This window comes from Thalassophryne amazonica, chromosome 9 (genome assembly GCF_902500255.1).
Source record: "Thalassophryne amazonica chromosome 9, fThaAma1.1, whole genome shotgun sequence".
Taxonomy (NCBI): domain Eukaryota; kingdom Metazoa; phylum Chordata; class Actinopteri; order Batrachoidiformes; family Batrachoididae; genus Thalassophryne; species Thalassophryne amazonica.
This window is the reverse complement of record NC_047111.1, coordinates 80,704,102-80,726,360: the sequence shown is the minus strand read 5'-3', so window position 1 is coordinate 80,726,360 and position 22,259 is coordinate 80,704,102. Positions and strand designations below refer to the sequence as shown.

Here is a 22,259-nt window from a genome sequence, read left to right as displayed (position 1 = left end):
TGCCCTACATTGGAAGGAGGAGGAGGAGAAGAAGGAGAAGAAGAAGACGACGACGACGAAGAAGAAGAAGCGGAAAAAGAAGAAAAAGCTTTCAGTGATTTAACGTCATACTTTAACTGTGAAAAATAAAGGAGATATCGAAAGGTGAGTATGGACAAAATAGCTTCGATAACTAGATAGTAGCTGGCTACTGTCTTGCTGATCGGCTATAAAAATGAATAAATCGTGGTTATAAGCCTTTTCACAGTCTCGCTCTCTTCCGGGTCTGACGCGCGGTCAAAGTACACCTGCAGTCTCGAGTAGAGGTGGGTGATACCGGGAATTTTGGTATTGATCTGATACCAAGTAAATATAGGCCCAGTATCGCCGATATCGATACCGATACTTTTTCATATTTAAGCTTCATAGATCCAAAGGATCCAAAAGACCTAGGATAGAATTTCGCCAAACATTGTACGTGACAACAAAATATTATCACAATCAACATTTTTGTTTAAACAAATGTCACTCAGCACAACTTAAAACAAAATCTCCTGAGGTAGAGGGCTGACAAACCACAATCCAGGGTTTTCATGTATCCCATAATAATCCTTGCGCGCCAGAGAGTCGCTGCAGTCAAACAACATAGAGAATCCACATGATGACAATTGTAAATGAATATTATACTACAAAATGTATTTTTTTATGCTTTTCATCACATTAATAAGAGACTGCATGCATTATACCCTGAAAACTTGCTAAAACAATTATAATGAATAATCCGTGTCTGCTACATTTAATCTGCGTGGAATTAATAACGCAAACTGAATTTCAGGCATATATATTAGTCTGGAACAAAGAGACAAACAGTGTTGTAAAGAACAATAATCAAGACGTTAAAGAGCAAACTTCACTTTCCTCCAGAATGACATGATCAGGAAGCGAGCGTAGCGCACAGCAGCTCCCATTGAAAATAACGGAGAGACAGACTGTGATTCTCACGTTTACATAAAACAAACGCAATAACAACGTCTGTAAACCCAGAGAATATATTCATGAGAGTTTTAGGCACAATATAAAAATAGTTTATGTTGCGATGTTAATGCTGTTGTCCGATGTGCAGCGGTTAAAGTGCAGAGTGATCAGAGCGTCTCAATGCAGTTCTCAATGTTACTGAGATCTCGCAGCGCAGCGAACTCTCTGAGGTTTTGCGGGGTTTGAAACCTGAAAACGGCGGATACAAGGGTGCATGTTGTGTGACACAGCGTGGCGCTGCTCTTGCAGACAGAGAGTAGACTTTGATGAATCTGCGTGCGCAGCAGTCAGTGCATGCGGGAGAGAAAAAAGCTTGAGTATCGATCTTTTTACACGAGGATCGTTCAATATCAATATCAGCATTGGTATCGATATTATCAATATTAGGATTGATTCGTCCACCTCTAGTCTCGAGGCATGATGACTGACTGTGGGCAGCGACTTTGATTATTTTTCCCGTTGGAGTGTTGATTCCATGAACGATTTTTTGTGAAAACGTGGTATTGGTGTCCAAGGAAGAAAAAACTGAAGCTTATGCTGCACACGAACTGAAAATTCAGGTTTTGCCCCGACCCCGACCCACTGCCGACCCAGGCAGTGTCTATTCGTAAACATAGAATCAGCTGATCACTGTCTCGCTTTGCGCACCTCTATAAATCTTCTGCACTACGTTTGTATTTCTGGGAGTGTGAAATAAATTATTCGTGAAGAATAAAATTAATCGTGGATCTGGTTGGTGAATGGCAGTTGAGTGGTCTCTCTGGTAAAAAAAAAAAAATCATGAAGTAACTGCTTGGTTCAGATCTCTGCATGTTTTGTCATTTATTAGGCTTATAGGCGCATGTGCCTGTGATTGGATCAGTGAATAAAGAACCCCAATAGGACGAAACACACATTTGTATCGCAACAGAGCAAGGCGACAGATTATGCTGCCCTTTTAAACAGATGACGGCAAATCATTTCCCAACCCAATATCCCGAACTCGAGCCCGGGCTGACTGGATGATCAGAGCCGCATGCCCCGATGGCACTGACGCGCATTTAACTCGCGCACTGCCGCACAATTCGCCGGGCCAACGCTCCCCGCTGGATGCTGCGCTCTGCTACTGCACACTGCATTATTTAAAGTAATTATTTTGTAGCGGATTAATCATTCGCTCTCAGAGATTGGCTGATAAAACCATCTCGAATCGCTCCGGAAGCACAGAGGAATTTTCTACAGCAGCTTTTCTTGCTTTTCTTGGAGTGGAGAAAGCGTTTGGGATAATCTCAAAGGACATTTTTTACAATATTTCTACTGTGATGGCTTGGTAAAACAATTGTATTTTCACTCCTTTTTATAAGCATCTATAAAATTTTGTTATTATGAATTTAGGCAGTTGTTTGACTGATGCTGTCACTGACTCAATGAACTTCTACGTTTTTACACCTCTTGACCTTTGAACCAACCTGGTCGTGCATGCACATTCCCAGAGTGTGAAAAGGCGTATTGTTACACATTTTCATTTGCGCACTTGTAACTGGAAGATGTGACTGACTTGAAGATGTGACTGAAAGGTGTAACAGACTTGAAGATGTGACATAAACCAAATCCATGTAAGAGAAAGTCATTTGCAAAGTTGCAAGAATGCTGACACCAGCTTTAGAGCCTTTTTCCAACTCTAGAACCATGTGTAGACCTTCTGGAAATGATCAATTTCTTGAGAGCAAATTCAGCCAAGATTGTCCACCTTCTCATACTACGTTGAGCAGTTAGCAAAAATGGAATATTCTGGGGTTGGACCTGACCATAGTGTAGTTCTGCTATTGTGCAAAACTACACAGAGAATGTAAAGCCATTGCATGGATGTGAAATTATTGAACGGTCCAAGCATTTAATGCATTTCAAAATTAAGCCCCTAGCCTAACGCTTATCCTAACCTTACCACAAAACCATTTAAGAGAAAATAATTTGCAAGGTGTGAGTGTCATTCTGTATCCAAAACCATGCAGCATCGTTATTGAAATACTGTTGAGTTTCAAGACTACAAATTCTCTGCCTTTGCATGCTGCACAAAGCATATCAATGCCATTGATCAGATGATGTGAGAGTCTTTAATACTCTGGCGTAATAGTCTTTGTTATTCTGTGCTGGAAGGATTGTTGTGGCCTCCTGCTTCAAAACCAACAACAAATCTCGCCAACATCACATTCTGCTGTTCACAGGAGCTGTGGTGCATCATGATAAACACAAGCTCAAATGATGACGTCTCTTCTGCGCTGCTGACAACTCTGTTTGAGAAGGAGCAGAGTGGGATAACATACAGGATTCCGGCCCTCATTTATCTGAGGCACACACAAACATTCCTTGCTTTTGCAGAGAAAAGGAGTTCCCCATCTGATGATGATGCCAAATTCTTGTTGTGAGAAGAGGAGCATTGACGGCTGATGGATCCATCCAGGTCATTATTTACTCAATCTTAAATTTTAAGCTTAAAATTGATTGACAGCTCTTGCAGAGGACCAACACACACAAAATCCCCCACTAAAATGTTACATCACACAGCTTCCACAGTATAATCAGAATCAGAAGAAGTTTTTGCCATTGCCAGTGAACAGGATTCACAGACTAGGAATTTGCTTCGGTACAATGGTGCAAAATTAAGAAGAGATAAAATGCTAGATAAAATATAACATATGTGTCCAAAATAAGATAAAATCTAAGATAAAAAAAAAGAAATATGAAAGGCTGTGTGCAACAGAAAAACAGAGAAAACAGAAAAACAATGCAGTGGGAGGAGTGCAATATAAAAACCAAAGTACACTGTCCTAAAGTGACCGTGATAAAAATGAGTAAAGTGACAGAGTTAAGCTTAAGGTGACTGAGTTATGAGGAGTTCATGAGTCTAACGGCAGAGGAGAAGAAACTGTTCTTATGGCGGGAGGTTCTGGACCGGATGGACCGTAGCCTCCTGCCTGAGGGGAGTGGTTTGAACAGACCGTGTGCAGGGTGAGAAGGGTCAGCTGTGCTCCGACCTGCTCGGCCCAGAGTCCTGGAGACGTGTAGGTCGTGGAGAGATGGAAGGCTACAGACGATCACCTTCTCAGCAGAGGCCACAATGCGCTGCAGTCTGTGTCTGTCCCCTGGCTGTGGCCCCGGCGTACCACACCGTGATGGATGAGCAGAGGATGAACTCGATGATGGCCGTGTAGAACTGCACCATCTGCTGGACAGGCAGCTTGGCCTTCTTCAGCTGCCACAGGAAGTACATCCTCTGCTGGGCCTTCTTGATGAGGGAGCTGATGGTTGACTCCCACTTGAGGTCCTGGGTGATGGTGGTGCCGAGGAAGCGGTGACAGACCACAGTGGTGATGGGGCTGTTGGTGAGGGCGAGGGAGGGGCGGGGGGGCTGTGGCTTTCCTGAAGTCCGCGATCATCTCCACTGTTTTCTGGGTGTTGAGCTCCAAGTTGTTGCTGCTGCACCAGGTCACCAGCCGGTCCACCTCCCTCCTGTAGGCAGACTCATCCCCATCCGAAATGAGTCCGATGAGGGTGGTGTCGCCCGCAAACTTGATGAGCTTTACAGAGTCGTGGCTGGAGGTGCAGCAGTTAGTGTACAGGGAGAAGAGCAGAGGGGAAAGGACACAGCCCTGTGGAGATCCTGTGCTGAGAACCCGAGTGTTCGAGACATTTTTTTCCCAGCCTCACACGCTGACTCCGGTCCGTCAGGAAGTCTGTGATCCACCTGCAGGTGGAGTTGGGCACGTGGAGCAGAGAAAGCTTGTCCTGGAGCAAAGCTGGAAGGATGGTGTTGAATGCAGAGCTGAAGTCCACAAACAGGATCCTAGCGTAGGTTCCTGGGGAGTCCAGGTGCTGCAGGATGGAGTGCAGGGCCAGGTTTATGGCGTCATCTACAGACCTGTTGGCTCTGTAGGCAAACTGCAGGGGGTCCAGGAGGGGGTCGGTGATGGACTTCAGGTGGGATAAAACCAGGCGTTCGAAGGTCTTCATGACTACAGACGTGAGAGCCACAGGCCTGTAGTCATTAAGTCCAGTGATGCGTGGTTTCTTGGGGACTGGAACTATGATTGAGGACTTGAAACAGACTGGAACATGGCATGATTCCAGGCAGGTGTTGAAGATCCCTGTGAAGACTGGGGCCAGCTCATCAGCGCAGTGTCTCAGGGTGGCAGGAGAGACACAGTCTGGGCCCGGGGCCTTACGTGGATTTAGCCTTTTGAAATGTCTCCTCACGTCCTTCTCTTGGACCGAGAGGGCAACAGGGGGAGTGGGGAGGGCAGCAGTGAGAGGGGGGAGGTCCAGAGTGTTTGAATATCCAGTTGTGTGGGGGGGTGTGAGTCCTTGTCTTCAAACCGTGAATAGAAGACGTTCAGGTCGTTGGCCAGCTTGAGGTCGTCAATAGAACGAGGTGCTTTGGGCTTGTAGTTGGTGATCTCTTTCAACCCCCTCCACACAGAGGCTGAGTCGTTGGCAGAGAACCTTTGCTGCAGACGTGAACTGTACATGGATTTAGCCTTTGCCACCTCCTTGCTAAATCTGTACTTGGCACCTCTATAGCTGTCTCTGTCTCCTTCTCTGAAAGCCACCTCTTTCTGCTGACGGAGCTGCTGGAGTTTAGGTGTGAACCAGGGCTTGTCATTGTTATATCTCACCCTGGTACGCTGTGGGATGATGCTGTCTTCACAGAAATTAATATATGACGTCACAGTGTCCGTGTAGTCATCTAGACTGTCTGTTGAAGCCTCAAACATATCCCAATCCGTGGTGGCCAAGCACGCGCGTAGCTCCTGTACAGCTTCATTGCTCCACACTTTAGACGTCCTCACAACAGGTTTAGAGAGTTTAAGTCTCTGTCTGTACGTGGGGATCAAGTGGACCATCACATGATCTGAGAGTCCCAAAGCTGCACGGGCCACCGCGCGGTAGGCGCCGCTCACTGTCGTGTAACAATGATCTAACGTGCTCCCTTCTCTGGTCGGGCATTTAACAAACTGTTTGTATTTTGGTAATTCCTGACTGAGATTCCCTTTGTTAAAATCACCGAGAATTATAACAAGAGAGTCCGGAAAGTCTCTCTCCATGCTCATAATCTGATCCGCGAGCGCGCTTGGCCTCGTGCACGTCCGCGCTCGGTGGAATATACACAGGGTTCTCACAGGGTTCTTCTCAGAAATTTTTAGTATAGTGGTGCTGTTGAAAAGTATCACCTGAAGCAGCGCCAAACACTTTCACTCGGGGTCCTGTCTGACCTTGTGGCCTGAAGTCCTAAGACAAAAATAAAAATCTTTTAGTACCGTTTCTGGTCTGACTCTGTGCTGAATTTTTGATTAGGGAAATTGATCTAAAATGTTTATGTTTCACTGACACACTGTGTACATGTTATGAATGTGCAATAAACCTTTTTGAAAGAAAAAAGAATGTCCAGAAAGAAAATTTAAAATGTGAGAGGTTCCAGACTTTTTACACATTTCCCTTGCATAATATTCAATTTGAAAAGTTTGAATTCCCAAGTCACAATATCACCAGGTTGGGAAAGTGTGAAATTCTCACCTTGTGATTCAGATTTTGACACCCATCTGTATTGTCCAAAAAACAAAACGTCCAGCTTGCCCCCCCCCCACCCAACCCAAATGTAACTGCTGATGACGAACTTGCAAAGTAAGAAATAACTAAACTTGATACTGAAACCAATTTACGCAGACTTAAAAGTACTTATGCCTTCCTTCTTGCAAGAACAATGGAAAAAAATGGAATGGAAAAATAACCCCAAAAATGATCCTTTAGATGTAAAAAAAAGAAAAAAAAAGAAAAGCCATTTAACATCCAGGTTAGCAGCACAACATCAAAGTATTCATGATTGTCAGTCCGTCTGCACACATGCAGTAATTAGTGGTCGTTTATATATTTAATTGCTAATTATCCCTCTTGCTCCACGAGTCATCAGGTGCATTTCTGAAAAATGTCTTACTTGGCATTTCTTGGCATGTGACGTGCATTTTGGGAAAAGCTGAAACATCCCGATGGCTGACAGAATGAAACGAACGCTGCTACATCCAATAAGGAATTTTCTGACCTTTCATTCAAAAGTGGTCTCTCGGATTTACAGAGGATGTGCAGAGAGGAGACGACACATTTCACCCCAAAACTCTTTAACTTTTTCAGAGTCTGTCGAATTTTGGATCCTAATGTACTGCCACTGCTGTCTCTGTCACAGGACATTATTTTACTGTCGCCATCAATGTGCATGTGGAATGTCTCCACGATGCTGTTTTTACAGGCTGGCTGAACACGCAGATGGATTTCTTACACTGGGAAACAGTCAGAATATATTATTTGCTCCCTGCTCCAACACACCTGAATCCATTGAAAGACTCATTAAAAGCCTGCTAACGAGTCTTTCATTGGATTCAGGTGTGTTGGAGCAGGGAGACAACTAAGAGTGTCAGGAAAGTAGATCTCGAGGACTAAACTTGGGCACCCTGCTCCCGGTGTGTAGTGAGTACCTTGTATGGTAGCACCCTGACATCGGGGTGAATGTAAGGCATTATTTATAAAGCACTTTGAGCGTCTGATGCAGATGGAAAAGCACTATTTTATTTTTATGTACATATTTTTGTGGATTTTAATCAAATACTGTTGCAGAGCTGTGAGGATGGTTTTGTCAAAGGGGAAGTTTAATTTCCCTGTCTCAAAATGTTACTGTATTGTTTGTTCCCTGTTTCTAAGAAAATAAAAATCTGCCTGCCCTCGTCACTTTTCCTGATGTCAAGGATGATAAACATTTTTTTTTTTAATAGGCCCTTATATTGATGGCAACACTCATAAGCGTGCACAAAGCTGAACCTCTAACACAGACTGTTTACAGGCTGCATTCATGATAAAAGTTTTCTCACAGTGGTAAGCAGCTGCTGCTTTTACCGTGACTGTATCAAAATTAACAGTCATCACTTCAGATCGAGCCATCATAACATGACATCACCCTTATGTAAACTTTGCAATTAATCTGTGGCTCCGTTTGTAACGTTAGCAGCTACATTCCATTCACCGGTACGCTGGGATGTTTTCCTCAAGGCTACGTAAATGCTGTTGGAAACACTCAGACGTTATGATTTCAGTGGGACTTGTCCTTTAAAACCTACAGTAGAAGGATGGAAATAATGCACGCTATTATACAGCACCAAAAACTCAAAGAATGAAAGTATGTCTCGGTACCTCAAGAATGTTGATTTTCGTTCTGCAATTTTCTTCATAAAAGCCTCCCTGTTCCTTGTCACAGTGGCTGCAGCATTGTTGTTAGCCTCCGATCTGGTCGATCCCGCAGCAGACAGCGTCGATTGAGCCAGTTGTGCACCCGTCTCGGCCTCTGTGATGCTCTCCGCCGGTGTGCCCTCCCTGGACCGCACATTGGGACGTTTTTCTGGCGGCTCCTCCACGGTGACAGGGGCTGTGGTCACCAGCAAGACGAAACAAAAAATGCAGAGATCGTCCTCTGATCATCAGGCTGAAGTTGTATATGAAATTTCCCTGCAAAAATGGGTTTGCGCGTGGCCGGATTCCCACCAAGTCTAAAACATCGCAAGATGATGCCACAGTGTAGCGGCGCTGCAGTGACAGTATAACGGTGCAGCGCCATGATTCCAATGTGTGGGGGGAACCCTGACACATAAAACACATGGGGCATTTTTAATTTTATTTTTAAATTTCATGTAATTTCTACATTAACAGTTGTAGTTTTCTCTGGGCCCCTCCCCAATCAGACCGGGAGTGACATGTTTAGCCGCATGTTCTCCTTGAATTGCTGGCTGTCTGAGTGGTGTCCAAAAAATGAAGTGGGCTTCATAGATAATTGGCAAAGCTTCTGGGGAAAACCTGGTCTTGTTAGGAGAGACGGCATCCATCCCACTTTGGATGGAGCAGCTCACATTTCTAGAAATCTGGCCAATTTTCTTAAATCCTCCAAACCGTGACTATCCAGGGTTGGGACCAGGAAGCAGAGTTGTAGTCTTACACACCTCTCTGCAGCTTCTCTCCCCCTGCCATCCCCTCATTACCCCATCCCCGTAGAGACGGTGCCTGCTCCCAGACTACCAATAACCAGCAAAAATCTATTTAAGCATAAAAATTCAAAAAGAAAAAATAATATAGCACCTTCAACTGCACCACAGACTAAAACAGTTAAATGTGGTCTATTAAACATTAGGTCTCTCTCTTCTAAGTCCCTGTTGGTAAATGATATAATAATTGATCAACATATTGATTTATTCTGCCTTACAGAAACCTGGTTACAGCAGGATGAATATGTTAGTTTAAATGAGTCAACACCCCCGAGTCACACTAACTGTCAGAATGCTCGTAGCACGGGCCGGGGCGGAGGATTAGCAGCAATCTTCCATTCCATCTTATTAATTAATCAAAAACCCAGACAGAGCTTTAATTCATTTGAAAGCTTGACTCTTAGTCTTGTCCATCCAAATTGGAAGTCCCAAAAACCAGTTTTATTTGTTATTATCTATTGTCCACCTGGTCGTTACTGTGAGTTTCTCTGTGAATTTTCAGACCTTTTGTCTGACTTAGTGCTTAGCTCAGATAAGATAATTATAGTGGGCGATTTTAACATCCACACAGATGCTGAGAATGACAGCCTCAACACTGCATTTAATCTATTATTAGACTCTATTGGCTTTGCTCAAAAAGTAAATGAGTCCACCCACCACTTTAATCATATCTTAGATCTTGTTCTGACTTATGGTATGGAAATAGAAGACTTAACAGTATTCCCTGAAAACTCCCTTCTGTCTGATCATTTCTTAATAACATTTACATTTACTCTGATGGACTACCCAGCAGTGGGGAATAAGTTTCATTACACTAGAAGTCTTTCAGAAAGCGCTGTAACTAGGTTTAAGGATATGATTCTTTCTTTATGTTCTCTAATGCCATATACCAACACAGTGCAGAGTAGCTACCTAAACTCTGTAAGTGAGATAGAGTATCTCGTCAATAGTTTTACATCCTCATTGAAGACAACTTTGGATGCTGTAGCTCCTCTAAAAAAGAGAGCTTTAAATCAGAAGTGCCTGACTCCGTGGTATAACTCACAAACTCGTAGCTTAAAGCAGATAACCCGTAAGTTGGAGAGGAAATGGCGTCTCACTAATTTAGAAGATCTTCACTTAGCCTGGAAAAAGTCTGTTGCTCTATAAAAAAGCCCTCCGTAAAGCTAGGACATCTTTCTACTCATCACTAATTGAAGAAAATAAGAACAACCCCAGGTTTCTTTTCAGCACTGTAGCCAGGCTGACAAAGAGTCAGAGCTCTATTGAGCTGAGTATTCCATTAACTTTAACTAGTAATGACTTCATGACTTTCTTTGCTAACAAAATTTTAACTATTAGAGAAAAATTACTCATAACCATCCCAAAGACGTATCGTTATCTTTGGCTGCTTTCAGTGATGCCGGTATTTGGTTAGACTCTTTCTCTCCGATTGTTCTGTCTGAGTTATTTTCATTAGTTACTTCATCCAAACCATCAACATGTTTATTAGACCCCATTCCTACCAGGCTGCTCAAGGAAGCCCCTACCATTATTAATGCTTCGATCTTAAATATGATCAATCTATCTTTGTTAGTTGGCTATGTACCACAGGCTTTTAAGATGTCAGTAATTAAACCATTACTTAAAAGCCATCACTTGACCCAGCTATCTTAGCTAATTATAGGCCAATCTCCAACCTCCCTTTTCTCTCAAAAATTCTTGAAAGGGTAGTTGTAAAACAGCTAACTGATCATCTGCAGAGGAATGGTCTATTTGAAGAGTGTTCGAGACATTTTTTCCCAGCCTCACACGCTGACTCCGGTCCGTCAGGAAGTCTGTGATCCACCTGCAGGTGGAGTTGGGCACGTGGAGCAGAGAAAGCTTGTCCTGGAGCAAAGCTGGAAGGATGGTGTTGAATGCAGAGCTGAAGTCCACAAACAGGATCCTAGCGTAGGTTCCTGGGGAGTCCAGGTGCTGCAGGATGGAGTGCAGGGCCAGGTTTATGGCGTCATCTACAGACCTGTTGGCTCTGTAGGCAAACTGCAGGGGGTCCAGGAGGGGGTCGGTGATGGACTTCAGGTGGGATAAAACCAGGCGTTCGAAGGTCTTCATGACTACAGACGTGAGAGCCACAGGTCTGTAGTCATTAAGTCCAGTGATGCGTGGTTTCTGGGGACTGGAACTATGATTGAGGACTTGAAACAGACTGGAACATGGCATGATTCCAGGCAGGTGTTGAAGATCCCTGTGAAGACTGGGGCCAGCTCATCAGCGCAGTGTCTCAGGGTGGCAGGAGAGACACAGTCTGGGCCCGGGGCTTTACGTGGATTTAGCCTTTTGAAATGTCTCCTCACGTCCTTCTCTTGGACCGAGAGGGCAACAGGGGGAGTGGGGAGGGCAGCAGTGAGAGGGGGGAGGTCCAGAGTGTTTGAATATCCAGTTGTGTGGGGGGGTGTGAGTCCTTGTCTTCAAACCGTGAATAGAAGACGTTCAGGTCGTTGGCCAGCTTGAGGTCGTCAATAGAACGAGGTGCTTTGGGCTTGTAGTTGGTGATCTCTTTCAACCCCCTCCACACAGAGGCTGAGTCGTTGGCAGAGAACCTTTGCTGCAGACGTGAACTGTACATGGATTTAGCCTTTGCCACCTCCTTGCTAAATCTGTACTTTGCACCTCTATAGCTGTCTCTGTCTCCTTCTCTGAAAGCCACCTCTTTCTGCTGACGGAGCTGCTGGAGTTTAGGTGTGAACCAGGGCTTGTCATTGTTATATCTCACCCTGGTACGCTGTGGGATGATGCTGTCTTCACAGAAATTAATATATGACGTCACAGTGTCCGTGTAGTCATCTAGACTGTCTGTTGAAGCCTCAAACATATCCCAATCCGTGGTGGCCAAGCACGCGCGTAGCTCCTGTACAGCTTCATTGCTCCACACTTTAGACGTCCTCACAACAGGTTTAGAGAGTTTAAGTCTCTGTCTGTACGTGGGGATCAAGTGGACCATCACATGATCTGAGAGTCCCAAAGCTGCACGGGCCACCGCGCGGTAGGCGCCGCTCACTGTCGTGTAACAATGATCTAACGTGCTCCCTTCTCTGGTCGGGCATTTAACAAACTGTTTGTATTTTGGTAATTCCTGACTGAGATTCCCTTTGTTAAAATCACCGAGAATTATAACAAGAGAGTCCGGAAAGTCTCTCTCCATGCTCATAATCTGATCCGCGAGCGCGCTTGGCCTTGTGCACGTCCGCGCTCGGTGGAATATACACAGGGTTCTCACAGGGTTCTTCTCAGAAATTTTTAGTATAGTGGTGCTGTTGAAAAGTATCACCTGAAGCAGCGCCAAACACTTTCACTCGGGGTCCTGTCTGACCTTGTGGCCTGAAGTCCTAAGACAAAATAAAAATCTTTTAGTACCGTTTCTGGTCTGACTCTGTGCTGAATTTTTGATTAGGGAAATTGATCTAAAATGTTTATGTTTCACTGACACACTGTGTACATGTTATGAATGTGCAATAAACCTTTTTGAAAGAAAAAAGAATGTCCAGAAAGAAAATTTAAAATGTGAGAGGTTCCAGACTTTTTACACATTTCCCTTGCATAATATTCAATTTGAAAAGTTTGAATTCCCAAGTCACAATATCACCAGGTTGGGAAAGTGTGAAATTCTCACCTTGTGATTCAGATTTTGACACCCATCTGTATTGTCCAAAAAACAAAACGTCCAGCTGCCCCCCCCCCCCCCCCCCCCCCCCCCCCCCACCCAACCCAAATGTAACTGCTGATGACGAACTTGCAAAGTAAGAAATAACTAAACTTGATACTGAAACCAATTTACGCAGACTTAAAAGTACTTATGCCTTCCTTCTTGCAAGAACAATGGAAAAAAATGGAATGGAAAATAACCCCAAAAATGATCCTTTAGATGTAAAAAAAAGAAAAAAAAAGAAAAGCCATTTAACATCCAGGTTAGCAGCACAACATCAAAGTATTCATGATTGTCAGTCCGTCTGCACACATGCAGTAATTAGTGGTCGTTTATATATTTAATTGCTAATTATCCCTCTTGCTCCACGAGTCATCAGGTGCATTTCTGAAAAATGTCTTACTTGGCATTTCTTGGCATGTGACGTGCATTTTGGGAAAAGCTGAAACATCCCGATGGCTGACAGAATGAAACGAACGCTGCTACATCCAATAAGGAATTTTCTGACCTTTCATTCAAAGTGGTCTCTCGGATTTACAGAGGATGTGCAGAGAGGAGACGACACATTTCACCCCAAAACTCTTTAACTTTTTCAGAGTCTGTCGAATTTTGGATCCTAATGTACTGCCACTGCTGTCTCTGTCACAGGACATTATTTTACTGTCGCCATCAATGTGCATGTGGAATGTCTCCACGATGCTGTTTTACAGGCTGGCTGAACCACGCAGATGGATTTCTTACACTGGGAAACAGTCAGAATATATTATTTGCTCCCTGCTCCAACACACCTGAATCCATTGAAAGACTCATTAAAAGCCTGCTAACGAGTCTTTCATTGGATTCAGGTGTGTTGGAGCAGGGAGACAACTAAGAGTGTCAGGAAAGTAGATCTCGAGGACCTAACTGGGCACCCTGCTCCCGGTGTGTAGTGAGTACCTTGTATGGTAGCACCCTGCATCGGGGTGAATGTAAGGCATTATTTATAAAGCACTTTGAGCGTCTGATGCAGATGGAAAAGCACTATTTTATTTTTATGTACATATTTTTGTGGATTTTAATCAAATACTGTTGCAGAGCTGTGAGGATGGTTTTGTCAAAGGGGAAGTTTAATTTCCCTGTCTCAAAATGTTACTGTATTGTTTGTTCCCTGTTCTAAGAAAATAAAAATCTGCCTGCCCTCGTCACTTTTCCTGATGTCAAGGATGATAAACATTTTTTTTTTTAATAGGCCCTTATATTGATGGCAACACTCATAAGCGTGCACAAAGCTGAACTCTAACACAGACTGTTTACAGGCTGCATTCATGATAAAAGTTTCTCACAGTGGTAAGCAGCTGCTGCTTTTACCGTGACTGTATCAAAATTAACAGTCATCACTTTCAGATCGAGCCATCATAACATGACATCACCCTTATGTAAACTTTGCAATTAATCTGTGGCTCCGTTTGTAACGTTAGCAGCTACATTCCATTCACCGGTACGCTGGGATGTTTTCCTCAAGGCTACGTAAATGCTGTTGGAAACACTCAGACGTTATGATTTCAGTGGGACTTGTCCTTTAAAACCTACAGTAGAAGGATGGAAATAATGCACGCTATTATACAGCACCAAAAACTCAAAGAATGAAAGTATGTCTCGGTACCTCAAGAATGTTGATTTTCGTTCTGCAATTTTCTTCATAAAAGCCTCCCTGTTCCTTGTCACAGTGGCTGCAGCATTGTTGTTAGCCTCCGATCTGGTCGATCCCGCAGCAGACAGCGTCGATTGAGCCAGTTGTGCACCCGTCTCGGCCTCTGTGATGCTCTCCGCCGTGTGCCCTCCCTGGACCGCACATTGGGACGTTTTTCTGGCGGCTCCTCCACGGTGACAGGGGCTGTGGTCACCAGCAAGACGAAACAAAAAATGCAGAGATCGTCCTCTGATCATCAGGCTGAAGTTGTATATGAAATTTCCCTGCAAAAATGGGTTGCGCGTGGCCGATTCCCACCAAGTCTAAAACATCGCAAGATGATGCCACAGTGTAGCGGCGCTGCAGTGACAGTATAACGGTTGCAGCGCCATGATTCCAATGTGTGGGGGGAACCCTGACACATAAAAACATGGGGCATTTTAATTTATTTTTAAATTTCATGTAATTTCTACATTAACAGTTGTAGTTTTCTCTGGGCCCCTCCCCAATCAGACCGGGAGTGACATGTTTAGCCGCATGTTCTCCTTGAATTGCTGGCTGTCTGAGTGGTGTCCAAAAAATGAAGTGGGCTTCATAGATAATTGGCAAAGCTTCTGGGGAAAACCTGGTCTTGTTAGGAGAGACGGCATCCATCCCACTTTGGATGGAGCAGCTCACATTTCTAGAAATCTGGCCAATTTTCTTAAATCCTCCAAAACCGTGACTATCCAGGGTGGGACCAGGAAGCAGAGTTGTAGTCTTACACACCTCTCTGCAGCTTCTCTCCCCTGCCATCCCCTCATTACCCCATCCCCGTAGAGACGGTGCCTGCTCCAGACTACCAATAACCAGCAAAAATCTATTTAAGCATAAAAATTCAAAAAGAAAAAATAATATAGCACCTTCAACTGCACCACAGACTAAAACAGTTAAATGTGGTCTATTAAACATTAGGTCTCTCTCTTCTAAGTCCCTGTTGGTAAATGATATAATAATTGATCAACATATTGATTTATTCTGCCTTACAGAAACCTGGTTACAGCAGGATGAATATGTTAGTTTAAATGAGTCAACACCCCCGAGTCACACTAACTGTCAGAATGCTCGTAGCACGGGCCGGGGCGGAGGATTAGCAGCAATTCTTCCATTCCATCTTATTAATTAATCAAAAACCCAGACAGAGCTTTAATTCATTTGAAAGCTTGACTCTTAGTCTTGTCCATCCAAATTGGAAGTCCCAAAACCAGTTTTATTTGTTATTATCTATTGTCCACCTGGTCGTTACTGTGAGTTTCTCTGTGAATTTTCAGACCTTTTGTCTGACTTAGTGCTTAGCTCAGATAAGATAATTATAGTGGGCGATTTTAACATCCACACAGATGCTGAGAATGACAGCCTCAACACTGCATTTAATCTATTATTAGACTCTATTGGCTTTGCTCAAAAGTAAATGAGTCCACCCACACCACTTAAATCATATCTTAGATCTTGGTTCTGACTTATGGTATGGAAATAGAAGACTATACAGTATTCCCTGAAAACTCCCTTCTGTCTGATCATTTCTTAATAACATTTACATTTACTCTGATGGACTACCCAGCAGTGGGGAATAAGTTTCATTACACTAGAAGTCTTTCAGAAAGCGCTGTAACTAGGTTTAAGGATATGATTCTTTCTTTATGTTCTCTAATGCCATATACCAACACAGTGCAGAGTAGCTACCTAAACTCTGTTAAGTGAGATAGAGTATCTCGTCAATAGTTTTACATCCTCATTGAAGACAACTTTGGATGCGTAGCTCCTCTAAAAAAGAGAGCTTTAAATCAGAAGTGCCTGACTCCGTGGTATAACTCACAAACTCGTAGCTTAAAGCAGATAACCCGTAAGTTGGAGGAGGAAATGGGCGTCTCACTAATTTAGAAGATCTTCACTTAGCCGTGGAAAAAGTCTGTTACTCTATAAAAAAGCCCTCCGTAAAGCTAGGACATCTTTCTACTCATCACTAATTGAAGAAAATAAGAACAACCCCAGGTTTCTTTTCAGCACTGTAGCCAGGCTGACAAAGAGTCAGAGCTCTATTGAGCTGAGTATTCCATTAACTTTAACTAGTAATGACTTCATGACTTTCTTTGCTAACAAAATTTTAACTATTAGAGAAAAAATTACTCATAACCATCCCAAAGACGTATCGTTATCTTTGGCTGCTTTCAGTGATGCCGGTATTTGGTTAGACTCTTTCTCTCCGATTGTTCTGTCTGAGTTATTTTCATTAGTTAACTTCATCCAAACCATCAACATGTTTATTAGACCCCATTCCTACCAGGCTGCTCAAGGAAGCCCTACCATTATTTAATGCTTCGATCTTAAATATGATCAATCTATCTTTGTTAGTTGGCTATGTACCACAGGCTTTTAAGATGTCAGTAATTAAACCATTACTTAAAAAGCCATCACTTGACCCAGCTATCTTAGCTAATTATAGGCCAATCTCCAACCTCCCTTTTCTCTCAAAAATTCTTGAAAGGGTAGTTGTAAAACAGCTAACTGATCATCTGCAGAGGAATGGTCTATTTGAAGAGTTTCAGTCAGGTTTTAGAATTCATCATAGTACAGAAACAGCATTAGTGAAGGTTACAATGATCTTCTTATGGCCTCGGACAGTGGACTCATCTCTGTGCTTGTTCTGTTAGGACCTCAGTGCTGCTTTTGATACTGTTGACCATAAAATTTTATTACAGAGATTAGAGCATGCCATAGGTATTAAAGGCACTGCGCTGCGGTGGTTTGAATCATATTTGTCTAATAGATTACAATTTGTTCATGTAAATGGGGAATCTTCTTCACAGACTAAAGTTAATTATGGAGTTCCACAAGGTTTTCGTGCTAGGACCAATTTTATTCACTTTATACATGCTTCCCTTAGGCAGTATTATTAGACGATATTGCTTAAAATTTTCATTGTTACGCAGATGATACCCAGCTTTATCTATCATGAAGCCAGAGGACACACAACCAATTAGCTAAACTGCAGGATTGTCTTACAGACATAAAGACATGGATGACCTCTAATTTCCTGCTTTTAAACTCAGATAAAACTGAAGTTATTGTACTTGGCCCCACAAATCTTAGAAACATGGTGTCTACCCAGATCCGTACTCTGGATGGCATTACCCTGACCTCTAGTAATACTGTGAGAAATCTTGGAGTCATTTTTGATCAGGATATGTCATTCAAAGGCATATTAAAACAATATGTAGGACTGCTTTTCTGCATTTACGCAATATCTCTAAAATCAGAACGGTCTTGTCTCAGAGTGATGCTGAAAAAACTAATTCATGCATTTATTTCCTCTAGGCTGGGACTATTGTAATTCATTATTATCGGTTGTCCTAAAAGTTCCCTAAAAAGCCTTCAGTTAATTCAAATGCTGCAGCTAGAGTACTGACGGGGACTAGAAGGAGAGAGCATATCTCACCCATATTGGCCTCTCTTCATTGGCTTCCTGTTAATTCTAGAATAGAATTTAAAATTCTTCTTCTTACTTATAAGCTTTTGAATAATCAGGTCCCATCTTATCTTAGGGACCTCGTAGTACCATATCACCCCAATAGAGTGCTTCGCTCTCAGACTGCAGGCTTACTTGTAGTTCCTAGGGTTTGTAAGAGTAGAATGGGAGGCAGAGCCTTCAGCTTTCAGGCTCCTCTCCTGTGGAACCAGCTCCCAATTCAGATCAGGGAGACAGACACCCTCTCTACTTTTAAGATTAGGCTTAAAACTTTCCTTTTTGCTAATGCTTATAGTTAGGGCTGGATCAGGTGACCCTGAACCATCCCTTAGTTATGCTGCTATAGACGTAGACTGCTGGGGGTTCCCATGATGCACTGTTTTCTTTCTCTTTTGCTCTGTATGCACCACTCTGCATTTAATCATTAGTGATCGATCTCTGCTCCCTCCACAGCATGTCTTTTCCTGGTTCTCTCCTCAGCCCCAACCACGTCCAGCAGAAGACTGCCCCTCCCTGAGCCTGGTTCTGCTGGAGGTTTTTCCTGTTAAAGGGAGTTTTTTCCTTCCCACTGTAGCCAAGTGCTTGCTCACAGGTGGTCGTTTTGACCGTTGGGGTTTTACATATTATTGTATGGCCTTGCCTTACAATATAAAGCGCCTTGGGGCAACTGTTTGTTGTGATTTGGCGCTATATACAAAAAATTGATTGATTGATTGATTGATTTGTAGGACTGATAGAGAACACCTAACTGGGGGTGATTTCAGAATTCAGATTGTTGACATTACGTTATCCAAAGGCTGTGGTTTGCAGTCTAAATACTCACTTTATCACTGTGATGACATCAACAGTTGGTGTGAATAAGACATAGATGAGAGGTGAATATCTCGGCAGTTAATCCTACAGTATCCCGCTCCGACTCACAGGGGTTATACAAATATGCTACCAAGTCCCACCCACTTTCAGTGAAATCAGTCGGACTGACACTTTACTTTCTCTTAGAATCGTGGTAAGCAAAACATGCTCCAGCTTCCATTTAATTGTCTTTTCATGCCGCTTATTGTTAACATGAACTGTGGTGATATTTTTTAATCATCTCTTTCCAGTGGTCACCCTGTGAGGAGCTGTCGACAGCAACTCTACCACACCACCGTACCATGAATCCTTGCCCCGTGTACGAGAGGAATACTGAAACCCTGTTCCTTTTTTTCATTTGTGTCTTGAGCACTGTCACGGAGAGACAGCAGATCTTCATGTGCACGAATAAGGCTCGTCTTTGTTACGTTAGCAGCACCGATGGAGGGCAAACCGGAGTCACTGAAGGATTTAACAGAGAGCATGATTGGAAAAACTATCCACAAATGGGCCACATTCGCCGTGGGTCCGGGTCCACGGAATTCAGCTGAAGAGTGAAAGGTTGATCATCCCATTGTTATGCTTATATCCTGTCCCATTACCTTTGTCTTCTCCATTAATGTGCGCCCACATGCTTCTGTGTGTACAGTGATGACTTTGGTCAGACGTGGCACATCGGTGAGATGATTGGAGAAGAGTCCTGGAATGTGAATGGTGGAGATCATAGATAACCAGGGCAACAGTCATCTATACTGCAATGCCCCGTAACAGTGGGAGGTCCACAGATGTGAGGCCCTGAGTGACAATGGCGGAGTCAATTTTAACAAACACCGCCTTGCTCTGGAGCTTATTGAGCAACCTCATGGCTGCCAAGGAAGCATCATCAGTTTTCCCTACTCTGAATTTCTTCCATCTGACAAACTACCGAAAGCAGTGCATGTGAGACATCAGTGCCATCTCTGAAGCCAGGAACTTGGCTCATCTTCATGCACCCGACTAATAAACATTGTAGAAAAGATATGGGCGTTACCTAAATCGAACCCCACTGCAGCTATCAGGATGGGAGCAGCCGAGGATCATCCACAGAGGGCCGAGCGGATACTCAGACCTGGGTTATAATGAGGACAGTGGTCAGTTTTTTGTCTGATGGAGTGTGGGGAAAAAAGTGAATTTGAGGGCATTGCAATTTCGGTCTTTTACCCTCAATGATGTCATGCCGAAAGCTGGTGGGGGGCAGGAAACCGTCTGAACCAGAATATGGGTTTGAAGCGGAGGGGTAGTCAAATGAAGCAGAGGATTTTTGACACACTAATGTCAGGGATTAAAGTTCTCCATCCTCTACGACAGATTTCCATCAATTGGACTGCCGAAAGGCCATGTATGACAGGGCACAACAGTAGGGTGCCACTCAAAAAATGGTTTTGGTGTAATAGTATACTATCCTATAAAATGTGTTATATTATACATAGATAAACAAACATAGCAGTTTAATCTTCTGTTTTGGGTTTATGGTGGTTTACGTCCATTCCTCCTACTTTTCATGTTGCAGCAGCTCACAAACCTTGCTGCTGTGTTTGGACATTGTTCTACTTCACACAACAAATACAGAAGTTTTTCCTTGTTGGTCATGCTCTCAAAGTCTTTTTGGGGGTTTGTGATCTGTGGGAAGTACGTTCTCTGATGTCTTGGTACAGCTGGCAGGTGGTTTGGAAGTGCAGCTCGGTCTCTACCTGGTGTTGTAAGCAGTGGGTGCACAGTCTGTGTTCCCTGGTGGAGCCAGGTCTGTCTCTGTTGCTCTTTCTCCACGGCAAGGCTGTGCTCACTGAGTCTGTACATGGTCAGGGGATTTCCTGAGCTTGTTGGTCACAGTGCTCAGATATTCTACCACAGAGTACTGTCCTGTTTAGGGGCCAAATAGCATTCCAATTTATGCTGGTTTTTGTTGATTTTTTTTTTTTTTTTCAATGCATCACATAGTTTTCTTTTGTTTTCTTAGAAATTGGTTTAGGTCCTCTGTCTCTCTCTCTCTGCCTCTCTGAAGCAAGTGCTGAAGCAAGCGCAGGGTGCAGTTGGTCTCAAATTTCAGAGCAAAAGGTGAGCAAAGAGGGAAAAAGTCTGAAAGCAGAGCAGTGATTAAGATAATAAATCCTCCACTGTCTGTAACTGCTGTTACATTCAGAAGTCAACAGTTTATTTTACAGATTAATGGCTGTTTCCTTCTCCGTTCCGTGTGTTGGAGGCATGCTTACACCGACTGCTGCTGCAGGGAGAGGGGTGAAAAGAGGGGGGGCGTGTAAGAGGAGAGGAGGAAAGTGGGGGTGTTCATGTTGTGCCATCCAACATTAATATGTTTGTAACCTTTAAAACATCATTGAAGACCTATGCATAACATCAAATGTCATGAAATATAACAAAATATGACATTTTCATCCTATTTAACTTAAATTACCTTATGTTGTGGCCTTACTATAGTGCTTTCAGACTGTTTGAGCATTTGGACTCAGAGAATTTTTTTTTAAATGGCCCCGTTTTTCGTAGGTAGAATGAAATGTTAGGAGACTGGCATTTTGAACAAAAGTGAGATTTCGTCCCCACGGTAAAGGCTTGATAACATTGTGTTGACTGATGACATAATCAAAAACAAGTTTAAATGGTCATGACTGGAGGAAAGAATAAGATTGTGATCATTTCCCAGACTACGTGAGGAAGGTGAATGCTTCTTTTGTCACCACCACTTGAAGTACGCTTGACATGGACAACAGTACCTCAGTGACCACGACTAAATGGTGAAACAGTTTCCCAAAACTCAATCAACAAAACAACTTCCAGTTATGTTTCTCGCTGCAAAGAAGGCTGTCAGCAGTCAGGTCTTTATAAAAATTGATTTTTGAAAAAGTATTATTTCCTGAATTTCTTCTGTTCATGAAGTGATGGTTTTCCGTTGATACTGGGTTTTTTCTGAAAGACAGATCATGTGTTGACAGTGCTTAAAACGCCGGTCACCCACTCAATGCAACATATTTTTACTGTGAGCAATCTGGAAATAGCTGTGAACTGCTTTTAAATAATATTGAAACAGTTAAATTCCAACTGAAATGGTTCAGGTGTCATATTGCCTCAATAAAAAGTTAGCTCAATATAAGCTGTCATTGTCACTGATACATTATTAGGCACTGGCATGCGATGCTAAAATCATTTAACCTCATATCATCTAGAACCTTGTTGTTTTGAATCTGTACAGTTATGAACGACAAATTTATTATGGTTAGAGGTCTGGGTGGGACCAGACCGGTTCAAGCTTTGTACCCAAATGCTGGGAGCAAGGAACAGAATGGGTTGTGAACAAAAAGATGTTTATTTACAAAAAGGGCAATAATAATGCTGCACTGGGGGTGTCTGCAGAGTGGAGAATCAGCCCACTCGAGGCGGTGGAAAATAGGGAGCTACAGGTTAAGCCAGTCTTGCAAACAAACTGAGATC

At 43.2% G+C, this 22,259-nt stretch overlaps 1 pseudogene; it reads left to right on the top strand.

Moving 5' to 3' along the window:
- Positions 1–26: 26 nt before the first annotated feature.
- LOC117517498 lies at positions 27–20,659 on the top strand (annotated as a pseudogene).
- Positions 20,660–22,259: the final 1,600 nt, after the last annotated feature.